Raw genomic sequence first — 22,191 nt, forward strand, 5'->3', positions numbered from 1 at the left:
TATGCACCACTGAGCTCACTATGGCAGTTAAATTCTGCAGTCATTTTTTCTTCACTGACAGTTGGAGCAGTCTATGCTGTTGTTGAGTGATGACACTGACCCTGAGGGACCCTTGATGAATGTAATATAAATCACTATCATCTATAAATTGCAATTGCTGATATTAGGGGACGAATGCTTAATGCATCCTTAGGACTTTTCATTGTTCAGTTTCTTATCACAGGCACCAAACCGTTTATTTTAAATTTGTGAATTCCACCAGCAAAACAGTGAACAAGGGAATATCATACAAACGTGCTAATCATTTGCACACATATCATCTACAGTACTTTTTAGGCTATATGTTTCTTAAGAGATAATTGCCAGGTAATAATACAAGAAATATCTTATACTGAAATGCTGTTGTGGCCTTACATAATAGCCCGTATTTATACTATTCAGTGAAAGCCTGTATCTGCAATGGAGCAGGAGATGGCGTCTTGTATTCTCACTGTTTTCAGCTTGAGAAGAAAGTATTGCTGCAGGCTTCTTTGCAAGCTAATTCTCTAAACCTTGAAGTAATTCTCCCACAAGCTAGAACAGCAGTAAAATCTTTACAACTAAACTACTTAAAGCAATTTATGTGAGTCCGTATATTAAGCAAAATGTATCATAAAAATATTAACAAAAATGTTTCTGGAGCTTTAGCCAGATAATGGAAGGTCTTTGTTTGAATGAGTTTTTTCTTTCTGCAATTTGTCATCAGCCGTACAACTTCAGGTCAGTCAGTAATCCATTGTTATTGGGTTTACAGACACAATGGGCTTGATTTTCAAAGTGAAAAACAGGTAGGTTGGGGACAGGGGGGCATTGAAAATTGCCACCATTTCAGACCCGCCCCCAACCCGCCTCTAACCCGCCCATTTCCAGTTTTCACGGGGGCGGAACGAGGGGCGGGCGGCCAGCCCGCTCCCAGGAGGCGGGTCAGGCCTCAAAACATCTCAAGGAAGCCCTAGGCCTCCATTTTTCACTATTTCCCAATTTCAACCTGGGGGGCCAGGATTCCCGGGCCTTCTGTTTTACGCCTCGTGAAAGGAGGTGAGAAGGCCCGAGACTAACAGATAGGTGCCTAGAATGGCACAGATTGTGGGCCTGGAGGAGCAGGAGTGCTTCCCCCAGCCCTGCTTCCCCCAATAAGCCTACCTGCACCGACCCCCCCCCACCCCGATTGCGGACCCCCGACCCCTGATCACAGACCCGTGATCCTGATCCTCCGACCCCGACCTCGATCCTCCGACCCCGATCCTCCCCCTCAACGATCGCGGACCCCTGCGATGACCACCGACCCCGTCCCCCTATGACTGACCCCCGATCCCGTCCCCCATGATGCGCAACCCCCATGCCCAGCTATGCCTACCCATGCCCACCTGTGCACACCTATGCCCAGCCATGCCCCTTGCCCACCCATGCCCCTGTCAATCAGTCGGTCAGTCGGATGGGAAACCGACCAAAAAAATAAAAGACGTCCTTATGTCAAAATTGTAAGGACATCCGGGAAACCCGTACTAATGAGTTTCCTGACCTCAATTTGACCCCCCCACCCCCTTCTCAGCTCTGTTTTAAAATTGAGCCCAATAAGCTTCCAAAATATGTCATTCACTTCAGCTGTGCTCGGTACGGACTCTTTAACTTGTATTAGCAATGGGTCAAATCAACGGAACTGCTGGCTCACGTATCGGCATGTTCAAGTTGTTATCTCTGAGCAAGTGTGTCAAGTTTGAGTAATAATGACATGGTATGAAATAAATGCCTTATTCAAGGCTGCCTGCCTATTTCTAGCTGTATGACCTCAGGTTAATATTGTCACAATCTTTCTGCAGTATGCCAGCTGTTGCTTCTTGGTCACGTAACCAGAAATATCTGTGCCAAGAATCAAACTGACAGAGGGAATGGAAGTGTTTGCTCATTATGAATGAATCAGGGACTCTCATAATTTTATAGCCTACAGATAGATAAGACGTATTGCTACTGTAACAAATGAAAGAGCAAACAGAGATTTAGATATACAGATATAAATGGAAGGGATATACAATGGTGAATAGTAAGATGTGCAGTTTGAAAATCAAAGTCCTGAGAGCTGCACTGTCAGAGGTGCCGTCTTTCGGATGAGGCATTACATTGAGGCCCTGTCTGCCCTCTCAGGTGGCTGTAAAAGATCCCATGGCTCTATTCGAAGAAGGGCAGGGGAATTCTGGCCAATATTTATCCCTCAACCAGCACCACTAAAACAAAGTATCTGGTCATTTATTTCATTGCTGTTAGTGGGACCTTGCTGTGTGCAAATTGACTGCCTCGTTTCCTAAATTACAACAAAGACTTTATTTATTTTCTTTATTTCCTTGAAATCATTATGCTTTCACCTGCTTTAGGCACAAGAATGGCACCTCCCCTCAGGAGAACCCCCAGAGATTCCAGGAGAACATTAAAGGGTAAGGAGACCCAGTGTATTGGGCACAAAAAGCAATCAAAAAGGCTAATGGAATGTTGGCCTTTATCTCAAGGAGGCTGGAGTAGAAAAATGAGGAAGTGATGCTTCAGTTGAACAGAGCCTTGGTCAGACCTGGAGTACTGTGCTCAGTTTTGGGCACCGAACTTTGGGAAAGATAATTAGAGCTAGGCCATTTAAGAGTGAAATCAGGAAGCACATTTTCTCATAAAGGGTAGGTGGAAATCTAAAACTCTCTTCCCCCAAAAGGTCATGGATGCTAGGATAATTGAAATTTTCAAGACTGAGATCAATAAATTTTTGTTAGCTCAGGGTATCAAGGGATATGGAACAAAGGCGGGTAAGTGGAGTTGAGGTACAGATTAGCTATGATCCAATTGAATGGCGGAACAAGCTTGAGGGGTTAATGGCCTACTCTTGTTCCTCTGTTTTTTCCTGTGCTTTGCGCCCAGGAACTGAATATTCCCCAGGTTAAACCTTCCTTTTTAGGTCAAAGTATGAACATTTGAGACAACCCCTTAGACATGGAAGAAAATCCTCCCTGGGGCCTGATTGGTGGGATTGGTGGGATTCTCCACTACAGAGTGGCCAATAGAGACCCTAACGTCAAGCCATCCATATAGCAGATATCAGCTACTATTCAGCATAAAAGTGTCTATCAATTAAGTGCAATCGTAAATATAGGTATGCTAAGTCTCTAGAAAAAATGATATTGTTGTGAAGAATTCACAAGCACCCAGAATCGATGGGATACCGATGCTAAATGTTTTTTTGTTCTCCCAGACTCCTTGGCTGCTAAAGCCAGCTCCACTTTGCCCTTCTCTTATGCTTCCATTTCTACCTGCCTTACTCCCAACCACCTCAGCTATTCCAACGTTCTCTGCGTCTTGCCAACGAATTTAATTTCATTCATTGGGAGCGACTTTTAACTGCCACCCACAACATCTATGTTGGAATGGTGCAGCCTACAGCTGAAAATTGAAAAGGTTCACCTTCCCATTGGCTGCCGAGGCCCAACTGATGGGATTTTCAGGCTGGCCTCGAAATGGGCAGCTAGCTCTCCTGCCTGAAACAGGCTTACTAAAATATTTAAATTGAGGACCTACGCTGGGTGTAGGACCACAATGCCTTTTTTGTGTACTAAAGGGTGTTTTTTTTTTATTCGTTCATGGGATGTGGGCATCACTGGCAAGGCCGGCATTTATTGCCCATCCCTAATTGCTCTTGAGAAGGTGGTGGTGAGCTGCCTTCTTGAACCACTGCAGTCCGTGTGGTGAAGGTTCTCCCACAGTGCTGTTAGGAAGGGAGTTCCAGGATTTTGACCCAGCGACGATGAAGGAATGGCGATATATTTCCAAGTGGGGATGGTATGTGACTTAGAGGGGAACGTGCAGGTGATGTTGTTCCCATGTGCCTGCTGCCCTTGTCCTTCTAGGTGGTAGAGGTCGTGGGTTTGGGAGGTGCTGTCAATGAAGCCTTGGCGAGTTGTTGCAGTGCATTCTGTGGATGGTACACATTGCAGCCACTGTGCGTCGGTGGTGGAGGGAGTGAATGTTTAGGGTGGTGGATGGGGTGCCAATCAAGCGGGCTGCTTTGTCCTGGAAGGTGTCGAGCTTCTTGAGTGTTGTTGGAGCTGCACTCATCCAGGCAAGTGGAGAGTATTCCATCACACTCCTGACTTGTGCCTTGTAGATGGTGGAAAGGCTTTGGGGAGTCAGGAGGTGAGTCAGTCACCGCAGAATACCCAGCCTCTGACCTGCTCTTGTAGCCACAGTATTTATATGGCTGGTCCAGTTAAGTTTCTGGTCAATGGTGACCCCCAAGACATTGATGGTGGGGGATTCAGCGATGGTAATGCCATTGAATGTCAAGGGGAGGTGGTTAGATTCTCTCTTGTTGGAGATGGTCATTGCCTGGCACTTGTCTGGTGCGAATGTTACTTGCCACTTATCAGCCCAAGCCTGGATGTTGTCCAGGTCTTGCTGCATGCAGGCACGGACTGCTTCATTATCTGAGGGGTTGCAAATGGAACTGAACGCTGTACAATCATCAGCGAACATCCCCATTTCTGGCCTTATGATGGAGGGAAGGTCATTGATGAAGCAGCTGAAGATGGTTGGGCCTAGGACACTGCCCTGAAGAACTCCTGCAGCAATGTCCTGGGGCTGAGATGATTGGCCTCCAACAACCACTGCCATCTTCCTTTGTGCTAGGTATGACTCCAGCCACTTGTGGGGCGTGTCTTAATGCCACAGATATATGTACCAGTTTATTTCCACCATTGGTTGCCCTTCTAGAGATAAGTACAATGATTTAGTCTGAATTCAGTTTATTTGATAAAAGCCCAACCCAAACTTCAGAAACTTCTTAATTTCTTACAAAGATAATATATTTGAAATTGGGCTTGTCCTCTTTCCTGGGGTGTCAGTCATAAGTTGCCCTTTCTGAGCTGTACAACTTTTAAAAAACATTTTTAGTGTGCAGTTGTGTAATTATAGTCTCAGGGCATTACTATCACTTGTGCTTTGCATCTATTTTTACAACCTAACGTGCTTGCGCTGCAGTTTAATAGTGCCAGCAGAGAGTCAAAATTCACAACCGCTTAACCAAACTCTGTACTGATCTGTTATATAGCAGCTAAAACATTTTTAAATTTCACAGAACAAAAGGATCTTGGAGTGTAATGGCTGGGAAGCTATCATTTTCCGTTCCGTAAAGTTAAGAGAACATCATCCCACATTTCCCAGTGAAATCACAACCGTGTGCAGAAGATCAGCAGTTCAGAGGGTGATGCAAATGCAAATATGACATTTACTCAATTTGTAGGAAAATAGTCGATCCAAAAAGATTTTCAATTTGAAGTAAGGAGTCCCTTTGGTTTTGCTGTTGGCGACGTTGATGAGCATTTAGCCTTCACCATGTGAAGTAAGGTCATGGATCTTTTTTTAATGGAAAAAATAAAACAGTACAAGCACAGTTACAAACACTTCAGTGTAAAGGACACCTCTTCGTTTCACAAGGGACCTGTTCTCAACTCTTCAAAAGCTTTTATGGTAATGTCTAATATTGTGGTTTTATTTTTAGTGCTTTCTACCGTGTCCTGCATTTTGTTTCTTTGGTAATTTTGGACATTTATCGTATCTAAAAACACATTTTACAGAAATAAAATTGTTTTAAATTGCTTATTATAATTTCAGTGTTATTTCATTCCAGAGTTATAGTCACAATTCGGTCCCCAGTGTCCATAAATCCTGAATTTCTCCTGTCGGTGCTGTATATACAGAGTGTACTATATAATGTGTGGGCTTTTATCTTCTTTTAAACATAATGTGTAATGTGCGCTGACGACACCCAGCTCTACCTCACCACTACTTCCCTCAACCCCTCTACTGCCACTGTGTTGTCAGACTGCTTCCAGTTGTGGATGAACCGCATTTTCCTCCAATTAAACATTGGGAAGACCGAAGCCATTGTCTACGGCCACCACCACAAACTCTGTTCCCTCGCCACTGATTTCAACCCCTCCTCGGCCACTGCCTCAGGCTGAACTAGATTGTTCACAATCTCGACAGCCTATTCGACTCCATATCCTCTCTGTCACAAAGACTGCCTACTTCCACTTCTGTAACGTCGCCCACTCCTGCCTCAGCCCATCTGCTGCTGAAACCCTCATCCATGCTTTTATTACCTCCAGACTCAACTATTCCAATAGTCTTTTGGACGACCACCCATCTTCCACCCTCCATAAACTTGAGTTTAACCAAAACTCTGTTGCCCATGTCCTAACTCACCGTAAGTCCCATTCACCCATCACCCTGTGTTCACTGACCTGCATTGGCTCACAGTCCACAATGCCTCAAATTTAAAATTCCTCTCCTCATCTTTAAATCTCTTCTTGACCTTGCCCCTCCCTTTCTCTGTAATGTCCTCCAACCCTACAGCCATTCGAGAACTCTTTATTCCTCCAACTCTGGTGTCTTACGCATCCCCCACTCAACCATTGGCGGCCGTGCCTTCAGGTGTCTTGGCCCTAACTTTCAAAATAGAATTGGATAAATACTTGAAGGGAAAACATTTACAGGGCTATGGGGAAAAAGCAGGGGAGTGGGACTAATTGGACAGCTCTACCAAAGAGCCGGCACAGGCACGATGGGCCAAATAGCCTCCACTGTGCTGTGCTCCTTCTGTGTTGAATCTATGATTCAATGATTCTAAATCTCTCCACCTTTCCACCTTTAAGAGCCTCCTTAAAACCTATCTCTGTGAGCAAGCTTTTAGTCACCCACCCTAATATCCCCTTCTTTGGCTCGGTGTCAATTTTTGTCTGATTATGTTCCTTTGATACTTCTTGGGCCGTTTTCCTATGTTAAAGGTGCTACATAAATGCAAGTGGTTATTAGTGTCGTCGTAATGAAAACATTGAACATGTTGGCCTCAGACTTGTCAACTCATCAGAAGGTCCAGGATCAAAATATGGGGCAAGCCTGGCAAGTGATATGATGCACCCAAATTCATTATGGAGTTATTGTTCATGAACTAAGTTTCAGTTCGTTTCTGGAGCTTGTTGCCAAGTGATGATAGAAAGAATGGTCAAAAGTGGCAAGTATGCGTTTCTCTTTAAATCTAGGTCTACCAGTGTGACTCATTAGGAGTGACAAGCGCTTGTTTTAGTTAAAACCATTGAGCTATTAAAAATAACCACCGCTCCATGTATTTAACTGAGTTTCAATCTGTGACACTGTTGCTGATCATAAATTTCATCCCCTACATTTTTGTGATGTTGACAGTTCTGTAACTATATTGAGAAGGTTTTAACCTTGAAACTATCATTTTAGAAGAAAAGAAAGCTTGTGGGAATGATTTGGAAGATTCAGTGATAATATTTAACAAGGGGACAAAGCAAAATTCCAGCCAACAAAGCCATGAAACAAGTTAACACTTGTGGTATGAAGGTTTGTAGCTTCTGTGACCTTGTGTACTGGAATGTGTGATTCTCAGTATACTAAGGGCTGAGCATGTTCAAAATGACAGACGGGCAATGAGCAATTAAAATAACCTGCTCAATGCAGAACTTGGGATAATCTGATATCGCAGTGTTGTGGAATATTATTAGTATTGATTTTAATGGGCTGAGCCTGTACATAAGCAACTACAATGTAAAAATTCGCAACACATAAGGACTGAGGGAATGCTACTTAATGGGAGGTTTTGTGTTTCATTCAGGACACCAGATGCACGCGTTTAATGCTGTTGTCACCATTCACAGAGAAGCAATTAGATTCTTATCCAGAATTCAACCTGTCACTTTAAGTCTGGTCACTTGGAACTTTGGTAGCACCTGCTCACACTGATAAATAGGGCTGGATTTTCCTCCCTGGCCAACGGTGGGGCAGGACTTCTGCCCACGACTAGCCTGCTGCTTTTTTCTCCTAGGGTCTTTTTTAAGCATGCAGGATGGGTAACGAGCAGTAATACTGCTCCTGATAGGGTAACAGACACCGGAAGAGAGGGAAATACAGTGCTGATGCAGCCTTTAAAAGACTGCAGCTAGATGAAGGGGGCTATCACTTTTTCAGCAGCAGAAAGCCACAACTGCAAGAATGTCTGAAGAAGATGCAGCCTTAGGGCAGTGGGGAGGTCAGCAGCAGGAAGGACTCCCAGATTCACAGATGCATCTGTGGAGGTGTCTCTACCTGAAGTCAGGTAGCCCCATAACAGGGTGGGGAGCTGTATGGGGAGAGGTTGCTGAAGGTGTCGGTGCAATCTCCATCATCTCAAGAACTGCCACACAATGCAGAGAGGGGTTCAACGTAAATAACCAGGAGCATTTTAAATGTTAAAATCCACCTCACCCAAAGACTTGTTCTGGACTAATTGTCTCTCTTAAGATAGGCTCGTCTACACCTGCTGCTCTTGGCAGACCTTACAAACTGATCCTGACATATGTGGGTCTTTGTTCTTTTTGTGGCTTCACTGGAGAGGAGGTTTGGCAGTTTCACTCCTGACTCCTTCCTCATCTGGGGATGATCAGTAGAGCTGCCAGTTAAGTCTGCTGCCATCCATCTAGATGTGGACTCCTTGAATCTAGATCCTGCAAAGCTAAATTTAAATGTGAGATAGATAGCTTTTTGGCAACCAAAGGTATTAAGGGATATGGGCCAAAGGCAGGTATATGGAGTTAGATCACAGATCAGCCATGATCTTATCAAATGGCGGAGCAGGCAAGAGGGGCTGAATGGCCTACTCCTGTTCCTATGTTCCTAAAGCTCAAAAGGATGAGACACTCCAATCCCTAAGGTGTGAATGTTTGCTGGATGTTTTTTAACAAACCTCCATTGACTGAGCCTATCTGGACAGATGCTTCATCTGATTCACTACGCCAGCCTGTGGCTATCCTGTGAATCTAACCCAATGAAAGCAAAATTTTGCTTAAAAGCACATTTTAATATAAATTAAACCAACCCTCTCTTTCTGTGATAACGTAGTTGAAAATCTCAAAATGCCACGGGAGCATTCTCACCCCTGAGTTATAAGGTTTCATGTTCCGACCACAAGACTTGAACACATAAACTAACGTACGAATGCAGTAGAGAGAGTGCTATATTATTCCAGGTGCTGTCCTTTGGATCAATCATTATCCCGAGGTCCCATCCGCCTGTTCCACTAATTCAATTGGATGTTGTAGATCCCATGGCACTATGTGAAAAAAAGGAGTGAGTTTTTTTGGGGGCCCTGGCCAACATTCCTCCCTCTAACAATACCATCGAAAAACATTGGCCATTGGTCTCAGTTCTCCCTGTGGGATCTTGCTGTGTGCAAAATGGCTGCTGCATTTGCCTGATTGGAACAGTCCGTGCACTTCAAAACAGTTTGAGATATTCTGATAGACATGATTAGATGATATATTAATGCAAGATTGTGCCGTTTACAGTTCATGCATCAGCCTCTTGGCTCAGCTTCAACCCAAAAATCATATGGAGTTTTACATCACAAAGCCAATCAAAATTTAGATGGAAACCCGAAATGACTTGAAACAGGCACTGAGGTGATGCACCTCCGGGTCCTACAAAAATAAACTGGGCCACTGCCACCCTGCGCTCCCTCTCTCCACAATCACAACCCGCCCCCCGTCACCCCCCGTCGCCCCCCGTCGCCCCCCGTCACCCCCCGCCTCAGGATTTACCTTGCTGCCGTCCCGATACTGCGCCGGCCTGAATTCGGCAAGCTGTGTTAGAACACTTCTATTTAAATGAGGACCAGGCCTTAAAATGGCTCCAGCCTCTTCGCTGCTAGAGTGGCCGGCCGGCCAGCTCACCCCTTCAGTCCGCTGCTCAAAAGTTAAAATTTACCCTCTTGTGCTTGTATGAACTTGCTCTGTCGAGCATTTAAAAAAAGGCATTAACTCATCTAAATTAAGCAAGTTAACACCTTCATAGATGTTGCAGAGGAATTTCATACAATCACATTAGCACACGACTATTGTACATTGCAATTTCACCCTACAGATGCCAAGCTGACTTCCCTTCACAAAAAAGCTTCAACCATCTTAGAATAATTCACAATGTAGCTCAGTTAGTATCTGAAAACAGTCCATTGGGATTGTAAAACAAGTTTTTGTAAAAGCAAGCAGAATGTTATTTTGGGCATGAGTACATAAATGTAACACCTGTGATATTTTTATTGTTTGGACTGGTGACAATAATGAAAGTGTGTGTTGGGGCAAACATTATGCTTTTGAACTAAATTACTAGCATTCTGGAATGCACTACCTGCAAGGGTGGTGGAAGCAGATTCAATAGTAACTTTCAAAAGGGAATTGGATAAATACTTGGAAAGGAGAAATTTACAGGGCTATGGGCAAAGAGCAGGGGAGTGGGACTAATTGGATAGCCCTTTCAAAGAGCCAGCACAGGCACGATGGGCCGTATGGCCTCCTCCTGTGCTGTGTGATTCTATGATTCTACTATATCTGCAGTTGTACCAGTGGTCATAAGGTCCAGGTTGGCAATCTTCATAAGTTATCATACATGTTCTCTCTGTTCCCTTCTTCTACATCTCTCCAAATCACATGTCATACAGGGTTCCCAACCCTCCCGGAATCGGGGGTTCTTCCCCTGAGCGCTGCCTCCAGCAGCCTGGGTGATCAGCGATTTAAATTTCCCGCCACAGTGCACCCCCTCCCCCCCCCGCAGCTCCATGACATCACCGGCTGCCTCTGGCTCAGCGATGTCACCCGCAGTTCCAGGAGCAGCAGCAGCAACGTAGTGAGTGGGAGCGGCACTGAGAGAGGAGCAGTCAGTGAAGGGGTAGGTGAAACCTGGGGACCTTACTGTGGGTAACTAGTGAAAGATTATTCCCACTGGTGGACGATTGGGGATCTAGGGAACGGAAATCAAGGATTCTCATTGGAAGAAACAAGGGCGAAGGTAGGAGGAAAGTTCTTCAACTGAGGACTATTAGATCATGGGATACTTCACCATATATGGCTATTGAGGTAGAGACTAAAACTTCACTTCAAAGGGAATGGGATAAATATTTGAAAAGGAGGAATATATAAAGATCTTTTGGGGGGGGTGATGGGATTACAGGAGAGAGCGCCAGCACCCGGGCCCGAATGGCCTCCTCATGTGCTGTAATTTCTATAATTTTGTGAAAACTTTGAGTCCGAGCTCAGGGAGTGATTTAGAAATGTTGGTGCTGAGCTGAGTTTAGGACGATGTGCCCTGTGAGAATTGCCCCAAACACTGAGCCCACTGCCCTTTGTGCGTTCTCTTGGTTTGGTTCAGGTCACTCTGTGCCACCCGGTTTTGATGTGTGAAGTCCAAGGACAGATCAGCTCTGGCTGAGGTTCGCAGTTCACCTTCACATGGAACCCGAGTCCAAACCAGAGTCCAAGGAGATAGGGAGAGAGATCGGACCAATTAAAAATGGCATTGACTGGGGAGCCTGACCGCATCTTGTGCAGTGCAGGGGGATTCTGGCTGTGGTTTCAGGGTGAATATCAGCGGGTTATAGGATTACGACCACTTACAGGTGAGATATCAGGGCATTACTTCTTTGGATACAGTTTTTGGAATTCTCTACCCCAGAGGGCTGTGGATGCTGAGTCATTGAATATATTCAATTGTAAACAATTTTACAACACCAAGTTATAGTCCAGCAATTTTATTTTAAATTCACAAGCTTTCGGAGACTTCCTCCTTCCTCAGGTAAATGTATTGAATATATTCAAGGCTGAGATCAATAGATTTTTGGACTCTAGGGGAATCAAGGGATATGGAGCAGGAAAGTGGAGTTAATGTCAAAGATCAGCCAGGATCTGATTAAATGGCGGAGCAGGCACGAGGGGCTGTATGGCCTACTCCTGCTCCTATTTCTTATGTTCTTATTACACCTATTACTACCAATTACACATAGACTGTCAGTGAGTAATTTTATTACTGTTGGTTATGAGGGGAATCTGAGTGTTACCATTTTACTATTAGTCATCAGTGCAATTTCAATGAGTTACCATTATTTACTGGTGGAATCAAAGTTCCTCCCACCTCTGGTTTCCCCTCTGCGAATCGCTCCCCCACCCCTGGATTCCTCTCTTCACCTGCTCACGGGCGGCCTCCTGGTTCTTGGAACTTGTCGCACAACAGCTGTTGGCACAAAATGATGAACAACGATACTCAACTACACGGAACCAACCTTTATAAGGTAAAGGCAATAACATTTGTAGAAGTCATGAGGTCAGATGTCATGTGATAAAATGTCACGTGATCAAATGTCGTGGTCAGCATGTCGCATGATCAAACCTCCAGGAATGCCTCCAACCAGAATTGACAGCCCTAGTGTCATTCTGGGATAAACAGGCAGTCATAAAGGACTGTTCTAGGACTCTGCCATGGTGAGTCTGGAGCTGAGCAATCAGAACACACCAAGGCTTGCTGGCATCAGACTTCCTTCCTTCCCTTCCCGTGGCTCCATGCTTAGTGTCTTAAATTTGCATCCTGTAATTCATAGAATCATAGAAGTTACAACATGGAAACAGGCCCTTCGGCCCAACATGTCCATGTCGCCCAGTTTATACCACCAAGCTAGTCCCAATTTCCTGCACTTGGCCCATATCCCTCTATACCCATCTTACCCATGTAACTGTCCAAATGCTTTTTAAAAGACAAAATTGTACCCGCCTCTACTACTGCCTCTGGCAGCTCGTTCCAGACACTCACCACCCTTTGAGTGAAAAAATTGCCCCTCTGGACCCTTTTGTATCTCTCCCCTCTCACCTTAAATCTATGCCCCCTCGTTATAGACTCCCCTACCTTTGGGAAAAGATTTTGACTATCTACCTTATCTATGCCCCTCATTATTTTATAGACTTCTATAAGATCATCCCTTAACCTCCTACTCTCCAGGGAAAAAGTCCCAGTCTGTCTAACCTCTCCCTATAAGTCAAACCATCAAGTCCCGGTAGCATCCTAGTAAATCTTTTCTGCACTCTTTCTAGTTTAATAATATCCTTTCTATAATAGGGTGACCAGAACTGTACACAGTATTCCAAGTGTGGCCTCACCAATGCCCTGTACAACTTCAACAAGACATCCCAACTCCTGCATTCAATGTTCTGACCAATGAAACCAAGCATGCCGAATGCCTTCTTCACCACCCTATCCACCTGTGACTCCACTTTCAAGGAGCTATGAACCTGTACTCCTAGATCTCTTTGTTCTATAACTCTCCCCAACGCCCTACCATTAACGGAGTAGGTCCTGGCCCGATTCGATCTACCAAAATGCATCACCTCACATTTATCTAAATTAAACTCCATCTGCCATTCATCGGCCCACTGGCCCAATTTATCAAGATCCCGTTGCAATCCTAGATAACCTTCTTCACTGTCCACAATGCCACCAATCTTGGTGTCATCTGCAAACTTACTAACCATGCCTCCTAAATTCTCATCCAAATCATTAATATAAATAACAAATAACAGCGGACCCAGCACCGATCCCTGAGGCACACCGCTGGACACAGGCATCCAGTTTGAAAAACAACCCTCTACAACCACCCTCTGTCTTCTGTCGTCAAGCCAATTTTGTATCCAATTGGCTACCTCACCTTGGATCCCATGAGATTTAACCTTATGTAACAACCTACCATGCGGTACCTTGTCAAAGGCTTTGCTGAAGTCCATGTAGACCACGTCTACTACACAGCCCTCATCTATCTTCTTGGTTACCCCTTCAAAAAACTCAATCAAATTCATGAGACATGATTTTCTTCTCACAAAACCATGCTGACTGTCCCTAATCAGTCCCTGCCTCTCCAAATGCCTGTAGATCCTGTCCCTCAGAATACCCTCTAACAACTTACCCACTACAGATGTCAGGCTCACCGGTCTGTAGTTCCCAGGCTTTTCCCTGCCGCCCTTCTTAAACAAAGGCACAACATTTGCTACCCTCCAATCTTCAGGCACCTCACCTGTAGCGGTGGATGATTCAAATATCTCTGCTAGGGGACCCGCAATTTCCTCCCTAACCTCCCATAACGTCCTGGGATACATTTCATCAGGTCCCGGAGATTTATCTACCTTGATGCACGTTAAGACTTCCAGCACCTCCCTCTCTGTAATATGTGCACTCCTCAAGACATCACTATTTATTTCCCCAAGTTCCCTAGCATCCATGCCTTTCTCAACCGTAAATACCGATGTGAAATATTCATTCAGGATCTCACCCATCTCTTGTGGTTCCGCACATAGATGACCTTGTTGATCCTTAAGAGGCCCTACTCTCTCCCTAGTTACTCTTTTGCCCTTTATGTATTGGGTTATTAAAAATCTTCACCTTTGCGCTCCTTACATAGGGTAAACAGCTTTAATCATGGTAGAAGAACATTGGAAGCAGAATTAGGATCAAATCTTGTTGCTTTGTTCACACTTTTTCCTGTCTTCTTTTGTTATCTTCTTCCAGCCCAACTTGTGTCCATTTAAAGATGAAAAACCACAGTTCACCATCCAACATCCCTTTCAATTCAAGACTAGATTCCCTCCTAACCACTCTGTTATTGGCAAGGATATACAGTTAATTGGGGGAAATGATGATCTCTGAGCATATCCTATTGTATTAGACACTAACTGTTGGAGTTTTGTTACCGTGGGAGGCTGTTATTCCACTAATGGCGACATTATTTAACAGGCGCATTTGGCTGCAAATGATTCATCCAAACCCATTCAATAGTGATGGCTTAGTAGGAACAGATGCTGGGACAAAGGATAATGGGAGCATTTTTCCTCACCACAAGGATGTTCCTACTGAGCCATTGACTGTAATTATCAGCAGCTCATATGTGTTATTTCCAGATTTAATTTCTCATTGCTATTCACAATTTCTGTGCTGCTGTAAAACATAAAATGCTATTACTGGTGAAAGAGTCGGAGGAGACTGTTATTTACTTCATCACTGACATGTGGGCTAGCTGTGCATCTAATACCCTCTTGTCACTGAACGTGCACAGACTCTCTGTACAGGCATGGTTCCAAGAGCTTTGTGCTGATGATTATTGTAGAATTTCAGCTTTTTAGAATGTGAGCATGCGACTGTCGACATCCATCATTTTTCCAACCCTGAAATATTTGATAATGCGTAATATTAATATTTCTGCAGAAATTAAGGGAGGAACAAATACAAACTGCACTAGTGAGAGTCTGGTAACATTCAGTGCCATTAACAGCTGTTATTGTCAAAGTAGAAGCCAGGCTTCAGGGATGATCTTTTCAGTAGGGGTCAAAGGTATCAATGTTAGTCCTTACAGTGGAGGGGGGGTCATTGATACATCAAAGAGTTCTCTGGTACCTGTCATTGATAGGTTGAAAATATGGTTCGACTTTTTGCCAACTTTTGTGCTCAGGTTAATCTAAGCTGCCTGGAGGAAATCGGGAAGCAGATAGTTAAAATCTGCTAGGATACTTACCTGGTGACATCCTGTTCCGTTCCCACTGTCTTCTATTTTAACCTGCTCTTCTGAGCAGGCGGCAAGGACTCCGCCTGAAGCCAACGGGATCCTCTAAATATACAGATTGGGCTCCGATGACGCCATCAGGCCCCGACTGCAATTTTAACTGGTGACCAGAGTTAAAATCAGACTTTAAAACTCCAGCAATTTTTAAATTTCCTCAAGCTCCTTTATCAACAAAGTTATGGGAAACCTGAAGTAAAATTGTTTGAAGAAATCTGCACAATAATGCACTCATATCTATGTCTTTCACTTTGTAGTCTCTCTTGTGCCAAAATAAATCGGAGGCATTAATACAAAGGATACTAATTAAAGGGGCATATCTTCATGGAAGTGTTTCGCAAACTTTGAAAGAGTAACTAGCAAAACAGAAATCATTTTTGTCATGATAACTTCACCCACAAGTGACTAACAATGCGTTCCAATGCAACTTACTTTATTCATTTGTTAAAAAAGATTTGCCAAACACTTCCTCACAATGACAGGTCTTTATGCATCAGAAAATCGAGTGAATAGGTACATGATTTTATTACATTTCAACATCATTTAAAGTTTGCAGGGTGGAACAGGTGTTTTCCAGTGTTTGTTTCTGAGCAGCTACAGGAAGCAGAGAAACAGGTTGCATGTTAACTGTCACAGACTCTGACATGACCATGCTGAGGTATGCTGAATTTTCTTTCTAATTGACAAATTATTCTCTCAGTCACCCACAAGTTCTGTAGATGCTATGACATTGTGCTTCATTCTGTGGAAAGTCTACAGTAGATTCTTTCCAGATTCCTTTTTTTAGTGTTGTTTGTATCATGGTAGCATTTTCCCCTAAAGGCACGTTTTGTGACATTGAAACACATTATTCTTGGGAAGAACATTTAGCACAAACAATGTGTTCTTTGATCTGTCCCTTAAGCAGTATTTCTTGCTGGAAGCTGTCACAAGCCATTATGTTAGCGAGAAAATTATTCAATAAGATGGTTATCAGAATTCTGGAGGCTTTAGAGCAATAGACTCTATCATGAGACCTTGGTTGACAGTCACACTTGGGCTACTCCCAGCTGCTGATTTTCCAATCTTGTTTGTGTTGTCATACGCACCACTGGGTGGAGGTGAGGTGCCAACTGACAGGGGAAGAAGGAAAAAATAAGTAGGGGGGAGGGGGGGATAACTGAACAGCTCCATTAGCCGAGCCACAGATCAACATCAGCAGAGGCCCAGGGAGATAGATGTCTGCAGCAAGTCCTGTCAGCCAGATTTCAGTGCACAGCCTTGGAGCTTAAAAAGAGAAGGAAATAAGAATTACAATACAGAAAAATCTATGTAAAAAATATTAATGATAACTAAACTCCAAATCCAAATGAATCAAATTGGGCCAGTTCTCATTGATTCATTGAATACCTGAATTTGCTCCAGTTTAAACACTTCGGCCTAGAAATTCATTGATGCTGCCCCCATCTTACGCCTGTCAAATGAACACCTGAGCATCCAATATGATGGGCGGTGTACTCCACACCGTAAGTGGAGAACCTCGCTGAAATTTAGGACCAAGATTATATTATAGATACACGGGGTGAATGTCCATGGTGATTCTCCCACTGCTCCTCCATAATCATTTTTTGGGGGTTTTCGCAGATCTTCTGATGAGCAGGGGAACCCCTGTGGAAATATACACTTGCGGAAATTCACCCCATATAAGAATAAGAGCAGAATGTATAACTTTAAAATGGGAACTGAATTATATCTGCGTGTCATAGAATCATGGAATCGTACAGCACTGAAGGAGACTATTTGGCCCATCGTGCCTGTGCCGGCTCTTTGGAAGAGCTATTCAATTAGTCCCACTCCCCAGCTCTTTCCCCATGGCCCTTGAAGCTTTTCCTTTTCAAGTATATATCCAATTCCCTTTTGAGTTTTGAGTGTTCTGATCCAAATATCCCCGGCCTCTAACCTTGCTTCACCTGAAGACTCCCCGTGTGCATTGGTATTTAAGTAAAAAAATAAAAGGACCAGACATTTTTTTATCGCAATTCTACTCAACAAGAACAATGTGCCATAGGTTACACTGAAACTAGTATCCTGATGGTATATTTTTAATTTAAGGCACTTTTACCATAATGGAGTAGTTTGGACTCTTGATCATTATTGACCCTATCATTGTGGAGCTGATGGTAGTGTAGTTCCACTTTTGGCATTACTCTCGGAGCACCTGAGCTGTAACGTAAAAGGGACTGAACATTTGTGGCTCTTTGTCAGATAAAATTTTAATTTTTCAGCTCTAATTTATCAAAAATTGGCCACCTCTGCCCTAGCAGGAGCTGGCCCACAACACAATACAGCTCAGAATTTGGCAGAAATTGGAACTAAATTGCCAAATTCACTTGGAACGATCACAATGATGGATGGTCTTAAGAGTGGGAAATTCATAATGTTATATAAATGTGAGTCTTTTTTTTAAAAGCACTAACTCTTTTTAAACTCAATATTCACCCCATTCATCACCAGCACACTGTGGCTGCAGTATGTACAATCTAGTGGATGTACAAGTTACTTCAACAGCACCTCTGAGCCTCCTGACCTCTACCACCAATAAAAACAAGAGCAAAAAGAATGGGAACATCAAAGCTCTATCCTGAACTGGACATGTATAGTTATTCCTTCATCGTTGCTAGGTCAAAATCCTGGAATTTAACACCAAACACCACCTAACACCACCTCGGGAACACCATCAGCACATGGACTGCAGGAGTACAAGGAGAAAGCCCACCACCATTTCTCAGGGCAATTAAGGATGGGCAATAAATGTGGGCTTGTCAGCATCGGCCACATCCCAAGAATAAAAAATTCTGAGAAGTACGTTCATTTCTTTAATAAATTGGAAGGATTGTCCTGTGTGTAGCCACTGAGGCTATTTGGTCAGTCAGTGTGGACAGTGACTCACATTTACCACTCAAACCATAACATGCAGTTTAATCCTTTATCTCATGCAAATTTATGCCCTCAGTAAGTTTAAGTTCAATTAGAAGAGAGGTGATTAAAAAAAAGATTTGTTCCTTTCTTATGCTGCAACTCAGTACATAATCAGATTCCAATTCTTATTCTTAACATGTGAAATAATTGGTGCATTAAATGATGAATGTACTGACTTGTAACCACACAAATTGCATTTTGCATTGCTCACAAAATCAAGGGAATAAGTAGCCAAAAATGTAAAATTTGTATTAAATTAGTAAAACCTTCAGATCTGCCAATAAGATTATTTGATTTTCAACATGTATGTTCTATATTTTTGGCTTGGCTGTGGGAAGCACTCAAAGGAAGATTACTGAAAATAACTAGAATGTGCTTTTTGGTCTTCATGGGCCACTTACTTTTGAGCTGTGGAACCCCGCGAGCCATATAAACAATTACAACACAAAACACTGATCCATCGACCACCACTGCTAAATTCAAAATTAATCTTGTGTAATTAAATTCACATAAAAACACCCCCCCCAAGCTAAATTACAGGCTTAAATTAAAAATTAATTTTGTATAATTAAAAACATCATCTGCCACAATACATATGTTGTGAGAACTTATTGGCTGGCTGCATGCATTCTTCCCTTAGACTGGCTGGGTGTTTACTTCCACTCTGCCCCCAGTGCTTGGCTGCTTATATTTCTTAGTCTTCTAGGTTTGCCTGTTTCAATTTTAGGGGTGATTTGAAAGAAAAAAAGAAAGACTTACATTTATATAGCGCCTTTCACGACCTTAGTATGTCCCAAAGCGGTTTACAGCCAATGAAGTACTTTTGCAGTGTAGTCACTGTTGTAAAGTTGGAAATGCGGCAGCCAATTTGCGCACAGCAAGGTCCCACAAACAGCAATAAGGTAATGACCAAATAATTTGTTTCAGTGATGTTCGCTGAGAGATAAATGTTGGCCCCTGCTCTTCAAAATAGTATCATGGGATCTTTTATGTCTACCGGGCAGAAGGGGCCTCAGTTTTAATGTCTCATCCGAAAGACAGTACCTCAGGCAATGCAGCATTCCCTCAGTACTGCACAGAAGCATCAGCCTAGACTATGTACTCAAGTCTGTGTAGTGGGACTTGAACCTGCAACCTTCTGTCTCAGAGCGAGAGTGCTACCAACTAAATCACGCTAACACCTGATCGGGACAGGGCCACTTTGGTGGATTTGGAATTTTTTACCCAATGAGGCGGCAGCCCTGAGAACAGACCTTTCCAATCCGTCAGGCCTGTGAAAATCAAGCAAGCAAGCCCAACAGAGTAAAAAATGTGAGTGCAAATAGAAACTGTTTAGCCAGGGTTTTGTGGGTTGAAAAACCATGTGAGACCTTTGGACTGCAGTTTGGACACCCCAGAATTAGGGTTTCTGCAGAAAGGTTCTGCCTGATAACAGCAGCCTGTCTTTTCTCTCTGCAGATGCTAACTGACCTGCTGTGTACTTCCAGCATATTCTGCTTCAGATTTAGTGAAGGTGAAATTGGACATGAGCGGGGAAGCAAAAAGGGTGGTATGTCATCAGTTGGTTGTTGTACCCTCTGCCCGGCATTCATTCCATTGACTTCAATAGAGCTGAATATCAGGGCATGTGGTATTACAGGTAGCAAATGCGATTCCGCCTGTTTTGTGTCCCCGCCCATGTCCAATTTCACCCCCAGTGTTTCCAATTCCCTCTGGTGTGTGTAATATTGTAAATGTATTCTTGTAGCATTTTATACTGTCATGCCACATTGGGCTGGGGCTAATTTAGAATGGCATTTTGTGGGCTGGACTGAGAGAGCTAAAAAGATAAGCACTGGCTGAGCTCAGAGCTGATCTGGGCAGTGAAAATGTGGCCAGTGCAGGATCCTGTACTATAATAAAATCAAATCACATTTCTCGTCACTGCTCACAACATTCATCATGCATTATTGGATTGAATTAATATTGATTAGCTCCCTTTTGTAATTTGTCTTTATACATACATGAAACTGCTACCTTTAGCTCTGACATATGTAAAAGGTAACAAGACAACAATATAACAGTGCAATCTACGCACACATCATAAACCAATATCTACTACATTTGTTACTTTTCTTTATGTATTACATTAGTTAATACTTTAAAGTTAATCAACACATACTGAAGATTGTGTGAGCTGACATTTGATAAATCAGTTATTCGGAAAGTGGGTCCATATTAGATATTTTCGAACCACACGTCCACTCTCCCAGTGCTGTTGTCTGATTAGCCAGTGCTGACGGCCATGGCTATGCACTTTAAAATGTAACGTATTTGTGATTAATTGCTTTTTGTATCCTTTTGTTACTAGAAGGTTTCTTGTGATTTTAAGGGAAGATCTAATGAGATTAATGCTTATACTGAAGGCTGAACAATGTCTTGGTCTCGTTTCCAAATTGTCAGAGAAATCTCCACAAATGGAGTGTTTTAATTAATTTAGTTTAAAAGCTCTCATTGGTTTAAAAATACAGCAGCAGAGTTTTCAGTAAGTACTTAATGGAAAGATTACAGCTGATTGCTGCATTGCAATGCAGCTGTGAAAAAAATGATCAATAAAGATAAGCAATTATTTATGTTACAATTTTTTTCCCTTATGTTAATTTTATTGTCCACTGTTTTAGTCTATATTTTGATACATTGCATAGATACAGTGAAACTGGCTCTGGTGATTACTTCCACCTAACTACACTGATCTTTTACAGCCATTCTCCAAAACACATTAATGAACCAGATTTAGATCTGAATTAGGAGAGCACCTATTTACAGAAACATATGAAGTCATTACAAAAGCATTTAGAGAAACCATTTTCTTTGTATTATGCGCAACACTGTGTGATCATTTATGTAAAAACACCCATTATATGTTCTGTTATAAGGAGATGTGAAAAATAGAATCCAGGGAAGTGGCACTCCATTTACAAACCAATCATACTATTTATGGAATTAATATCTTCTGCAATACGTTCACTTGAAGCATGGTGTATGTATCAAAAAACACTGAGTACAATACGGCTTCATTAGTTTAAGAGGCTCTGCAGGCAGTTACATAATTATGTTGGTCACAATAGTAAGCTGCAAATTCTGTTACAAAAGCCTTCTTTGAAAAGTTCATGTCACGCTACACGTTACCCCACCAGCGAACAAATGTTATCTGTTTTTAATATAATGGGTCATTTGCTGGCTTTCTCTGCCTTCCGGATGTTTCTGCCTCTCTCTGTTTTTTTTTCCTGTTTGTTTTTTTGTTGAATGTGTATTCGGGGGTTCTGCAGGTGACACCTCTCTGTCTGAACACGGTGATTGCCTTGGCAACGGGCAGTTGCAGGGGCATTCTGTAAACACCATGTATTGTTCTATATGTATAAATGCGTAGGCTTCGAGGAGCTCCTGAACATTTACCTGAGGAAGGAGGAAGCCTCCGAAAGCTTGTGAATTTAAAATAAAATTGCTGGACTATAACTTGGTGTTGTAAAATTGTTTACAATTTGAAAAGTACACTTGAGATAGGAAATACCCAATAGGGTGTTGATTGGAATTAACACTCCCTCCCCCACAAAAAGTTAATGCTTTTTGAGGTTTTTTATCTATAGTGACTAGGAGCTGTGGTTCATACATATGATTAAACACAAGCTCTTTTTATTCTCCTTATTAAAGATTTGCTGCCACTTTGCCACACATGTGTAATAAGTTTGATTGAGGTTTAAATT

The 22,191-nt window shown here is 42.8% G+C and overlaps 1 long non-coding RNA gene across 1 annotated transcript; it reads left to right on the plus strand.

Annotated features, from left to right (window-relative positions):
* Positions 1-5,077: 5,077 nt before the first annotated feature.
* On the plus strand, positions 5,078-21,068 carry LOC137342370 (uncharacterized). The gene is made up of 2 exons (XR_010967242.1): positions 5,078-5,538; positions 17,984-21,068. It is a non-coding gene; the product is annotated as an uncharacterized lncRNA (long non-coding RNA).
* Positions 21,069-22,191: the final 1,123 nt, after the last annotated feature.

Source organism: Heptranchias perlo, chromosome 2, assembly GCF_035084215.1.
Source record: "Heptranchias perlo isolate sHepPer1 chromosome 2, sHepPer1.hap1, whole genome shotgun sequence".
Lineage (NCBI taxonomy): Eukaryota > Metazoa > Chordata > Chondrichthyes > Hexanchiformes > Hexanchidae > Heptranchias > Heptranchias perlo.